The sequence below is a fragment of the Bacillus rossius genome, chromosome 1 (genome assembly GCF_032445375.1).
Source record: "Bacillus rossius redtenbacheri isolate Brsri chromosome 1, Brsri_v3, whole genome shotgun sequence".
NCBI lineage: Eukaryota > Metazoa > Arthropoda > Insecta > Phasmatodea > Bacillidae > Bacillus > Bacillus rossius.
This window is the reverse complement of record NC_086330.1, coordinates 178,531,319-178,537,586: the sequence shown is the minus strand read 5'-3', so window position 1 is coordinate 178,537,586 and position 6,268 is coordinate 178,531,319.

Sequence of the window (6,268 nt, the reverse complement as noted above, 5' to 3'; positions counted from 1 at the left end):
AATATTGTAGCTGATGAATATTTTAACCAATGAATATTGGAGCCAATGAATATTGGAGCGAGCGAATTAATGGAGCCAATAATAATGGAGCCAATGACTTATGGAACTACTAACTGGTGGATTCATAGACTGATGGAGACATTATATCCTAACTTAACACTGACGATCGCCTCCTACCGAGTTGAATGTAAGTGCGAATGTACCTCATATTCGTTAAATGAGCTTTCGTTTTGTAGAATGTGCTTCCTTTTTATTGATGTCGCGTCCAAAATGTGCGGTCTTTTTGTTGATGGTGCTTCTATTTTTAATGTTGTTTCGACTCTAGTATTATAGTAAATTGTTCTTGATTTGACTAGCGTATTATTCCATCCGGTGCATGTATATAAGCGAGTCCTAGACATCGGGTCGCTCAGTTTGGTACTGACGTCGACGGTGTAAGGATCACCTAATTTGTTTCATCTGGTGCATAATTCGCGTAGTTACTTGATGTTGTGAACTCGATGGCATCTTTACCGACTTTAACGACGAACTTGATGGACGTTGTACCATCGTCTGCGGGAACCTTGACGACAGCGACAACGAAGAAGGTGCAGATCCCGTTGGCAACGACGACGTCAACAATGGAGGATACTTCATCAGTCGTGGTACCACCAGCAGAAGAGAGCTTAATGACTACAGAGCTGGCTGTGCAGGAAACCACGACGAACGACGATTCGACCTCGATGGAGACTTCAATGGATGCTGATTTGACAACTAACGAACATCGGTGCTGTTACTGCGACAAGATTTTCTCAAACAACAGCAATGCTCGACGACACGAAAAGAGCGAATGTGCTAAGAACCTTTATCGTAAAATGATTGGTTGTGAGAAATGTTATAAGCAGTTTGCTAGAAAAGATAATATGAAAACGCACATGAAGATGTGCAAAGGTCCTGCTGTGCGACAGAAAGTAACGGTTTCGGTACAACAACGATGCATTGATGTTCATAAGAGTATGCCTGGAGATTGTAAAATCGCAGTAACATCGACATCTGGATCAGGTCTGAAAGGTTCGTCTTCATCACCACGGTATCCTTGCAGCTACTGTGATACGTCGTTCGCATTTTCCGATGTTGCACGAAGACATGAGCGGAGCAAATGCATGAAGAATCCTTCTCGCATGAAGTTTCGCTGTGATGAGTGTCATGAATGGTTTACTCGAATTGATAATTTGCGACGACATGCGAAAAAATGTAAAGGTGAAGTCCGTGCGCCTACTGCAGAACTACCTGCAGAAATTTCGACTTCTCGGTTTAGGTTGAAGGCTCGTGAGCGAACAGGCAAAAAAACAGATGCGCAGCAACCGATTGCTATGGCATCTGGACATGGAACTAAACCTAAGACTGTGGTCGGTGCTCTACAGGTGAATGATAATGGTTTCTACTTGGCGCAGTCTGCATTTCGTGGAACGTTGAAAGACTACTATTATTTAAATACGTTAGGTGAGACGAAGGACATTTGTAATTTTCTTGATGATATCAGACAGGACATAATCAATCAGATTACTGATGATGTAGCAACAAACGGACCTTTGAAATATAACTTGTGGTTGGACTGTATTTATGGAAAGCCATATCCGTTAGATGACAAATTGAAGAAATGTGCGTTCAAGACATCGGCTGCAGTAATTTACAGTTCTGACGATGTGAAGCAAACTGTTAAAAACGGTATCCAGAAAATCTGTCAAGAAGAGGAGAACTATGTCAGTAAAGTTTCTGGTTGGTCTCTGTCTAGTATAAACAGATTGGAGCTAAGAATTAGTCATTTCACGCCTATGCAGGGTTAAATGTTTATAAGATTGCTGGCTTTCGAAATTGATCCTGTAGTAGAATAGAAATGATGTAATAAATATTATGTTAGTGAAAGAACTTGCGGTGTTTTATTTCTTGAACCTTACACTTTTCTGGTATTTAAATTAAATTTATTTTTAGTTTCGACCATAGATCGAACCAAGTATCGAATCTATCATTACTTGAATGAGTGATTTTTTCGGTGAATTTAGGAGTGAATGATTAATAAACTCCGCGTAAGGTAATGGAAAACAGAATCTAAAATTTATTTAATAATTAGTTACAACTGTCACTGGTCAAGAATCGAACCGTAGACAGGAATCCGTCGATTTAATTTGTAAATTAATAATTGATTTTTTCGGAGACTTTTGGAATTTTTCCCGCATTTCTAGCTAAATAATTACATGATTTCAAGATGTCGACCAAATTTCAAGATGGCGGGCACCTCAGTAATAATAAATGATTACTGCACTGTAGCGGGTTAGAATATAACTAGCATGATGGTAAGACTAGTACACACACAAAATGGTGTCCTCCAGCAGACGAAAACATGATGGTGGCAATGACCACTAGCAGGTGGTAGCTCCTGGTAGCATGTACTGAACATAAAATGACGGATCCATGATGGGCATCATGGTCAAAGTCAAAGATCAAGGTCAAGGTCAAATTTAAAGGTCTAGGTCAAAGTTAAAGGTCAATGTCAAAGATCAAGGTCAATGTTCAAGTTCAAGGTCAAAATTCAAAGTCAAGGTCAAAGTTCAAAGTCAAGGTCAATGTTCAAGTACAAGGTTAAAGGTCAAGGTCAAAGTTCAAGGTCAATGTTCAAGGTCAATGACAAAGTTCAATGCCAACAGTAGAGGTTAAAGGTATGGCGAACAGAAAATTATACTAACATGTCGCTAGCACACTCTAGCAGACGAAAACAAGATGACGGTCTCCAGCGGACGAAGACAAAATGGCGGTCGTGACGTCATACCAGCTGACGATATAACCTTGATATTGGTTGTAGGTCAGTCTATAGGTGGCTTCTGTGGAGGAAGGATCTGATCTTTTTTATTTTTTATTTTTTGCTTTCACCGGTTTCGAACTAAGGACGGTAATCGATATAATCAATCAGGATTCTATTAAGTTAATTTTTTGATGAATTTTGGAATTTTTCCCGATTTTCTAACATACAAATTACAGATTTCCAAGTTGACATCTAAATTTCAAGATGGCGACCATAACGAAACAAGCAACATTAATAGGATATAATATGACGGTCGTAATGTAAAGTGTAAGAATGACATGGCACTCAACGAAGATGGTGGGTGTAACGAAATATGCAACATTGATATTATCCAAGATGGTGACCGTAACGATAAGTGCAACAGTGGTTTTTAAGATTATTATTCAATTTGATTATTTAATTTTTTTAATGATTTTTAATATTTTTCTCGATTTTCTAACAAAAAAATTGACGATTTTCAAGATGGCGGGCGTAACGAAAATTGCAACGGTGACGTGTTAATCCTAAAAGAGGCTTATCGGAGGCTGTAAACAAGGACTCTTAAGCCTCTTTTAGGAATTTTGTGGTTTCTAAGGCAAAACTACTTTTGTGGTTTTTTCGAAATCCTAATTTTCCCTCGAAAAGGGAATTTTTCCCTCGAAAAAGGGAAATTTTCTCTTAAAATGTGAATTTTTGAGTCATTTTGAGTCATTTTTGAGGAATTTTGAGGAATTTTGAGTCAAAAATGGCCGCCGTGACGTCGCAATCCAAAATGGCGGACACTGGCTCCGGCTTCACTACCTGCATCCTGTTTCAGGAAATACTTTTACATACTATTTTTAATATAGTCCAAAATAGCGAACAAAATAACAGAAATGATGAGATCCTCATGTACCAAATGGGAAGATACATCAACAGTAACGAAGTAGCGTGGAGGATTTTTAGTTTTCCCCTTACACGAACGCGAACCAGCTGTGCAACATCTAGCAGTACATTTGGAGAATGGACAGAGAGTTTACTTCACAAAAGACTCGGCTAGAAAAATTGCAAGTGAACCACCTCAGAAAATCAAATTAACAGTTTTTTTTCCAACTGTGCCAAACGGATCCATTCGCAAAGACGTCCCTATTTATTATACGTGGGACAAAACAAGGAAAATTTTTCAACGACGAAAACAAGGAATGCCAGAGGAGGGTCATCCAGAAATCATGAAAACTAATGCAATAGGTCGAGTATACACTGTACATCCAAGCAATGCCGAATGTTTCTATCTCCGGATGTTGTTACACGAAATACGGAGACCAACAAGTTTCACAGATCTCAGGACCATTGACGGTTACCTATGCCAGACGTACAGAGAAGCATGTCAACGCTTAGGATTATTGGAAAACGATAACCACTGGGAATTAACACTACAAGAAGCCACACTCACAGATTCAGCTGAACAAATTCGAGAGTTATTCGCCATAATTCTAACAACATGTAACCCATCAAACCCAAAACAGCTATGGGACTCTTTCAAAAGGAGTAGCCTATGAGTGATGATATATTGTACCAAATCCGACAAACTAATCCAGAACTGACTTTAGAATTCAATGACGACATTTTCAATGAAACACTCATTCGCTTAGAAGATAAATGTTTAGCAATAAATAACCAGGCCTTAGTAGAACTTGGAATGCCAGCACCACAAATAAATGCTTTCAGTATGCTAAACTATGAAATTACAAAGGAAAAAAGCTACAACGTCAATGAACTAGGCCTACTTGAATACATTGCTCACAACAAACCACTCCTCAATGACAATCAAAAAAAAGTTTACAACATTATAATGAACCGGATAAATAACAACACTGGTGTAATTATTTACTTGGACGCACCAGGAGGCACCGGTAAAACGTTTCTAATAAATCAAATACTGGTGGAAATACATGCTAAAAAAACACATCGCACTGGCACTAGCATCATCCGGCATTGCAGCCACACTTATGGAAGGAGGACGAACTGCCCATTCTGCCTTACAACTACCGTTGAATATAGCCGAACAACAATTCCCGGTATGTAAAATCTCAGGAAAATCTGGACGGGTCAACTTCTAAAACCAGCTAAAATTATCTTCTGGGATAAATGCACCATGGCCCATAAAAAATCACTAGAAGCCATGGACAGAACATTAAAGAATTGCGAAAAAAAAACTCTGAAATAATGGGAGGAGCTCTACTCATGCTCTCATGAGATTTTCGACCAACACTTCCAGTTATTCCCAAGTCAACACCAGCAGACGAGATCAATGCATGCTTAAAAAAGTCACATCTCTGGCCACAAATACAAATACTGCAATTAACAAAAAACATGAGAGTTGAATCATCAAAAGATGAAACAACAGCACATTTTGCTAAAATACTTTTACAAATAGGCGAAGGTACATATCCTACTGACCAAACGACCGGCCTCATTGAACTCAATAGTGATTTCTGTAACATAGCCACTACTGAAAACGAACTAATCGACAAAGTTTATCAAAATATTGTTCAGAACTATACCAATGTAGAGTGGTTATTTCAAAGAGCAATTTTGGCCACTAGAAATAATATTGTTGACGATATCAATTTTAATATTCTAAAGAAAATACCTGGTGAAGAGAAAATATATAAATCGATCGACACGATGGTATCCATTGAAGAAAGTGTCAACTTCCCTATTGAATTTCTAAACTCTTTACAAGTACCAGGAATGCCATTACACTGCCTTCGTCTGAAAATTGGATCTCCAATCATACTACTCAGAAATCTCAACTCCCCAAAACTATGTAATGGAACGAGGATGATCGTAAAACAGCTATCGAATAATATCATTGAAGCTGAACTTATTTCTGGAAAGAACAAAGGACACACAGTATTTATACCTAGAATACCACTGATCTCTTCTGAATTGCCATTTCAATTTAAAAGATTGTAGTTTCCAATTAAATTAGCCTTTAGTTTTACAATTAACAAAGCGCAAGGGCAAACTTAAAAATATTGTGGCATCAACCTCAAAGAATCCTGCTTCTCTCGCGGTCAGCTATATGTAGCTTGCTCAAGAGAAGGAAATTCGAAAAATTTATTCAAATACCCCGGACAATAAAATGAAAAATGTTGTTTATAAACAAGTAGTGTAAATAAAGAGAAAATGTTTTCAATAAATTGTTTTACTTTTTACGTCATAGTTTATTTTTTTTATTTCAACTACCACGTAATCTCATATCAACTCCCGAGCGAAGCCAGGTATCATAGCTAGTATATATATATATATATATATATATATATATATATATATATATATATATATATATATATATATTTCAAGCATACAAGACAATGTTTTCAAACATACAGACCTACACTACATATAAAACCAATTACAAGCAAACAGACCAACAAAATATGATTTTCGCTTACTAAAGGACAA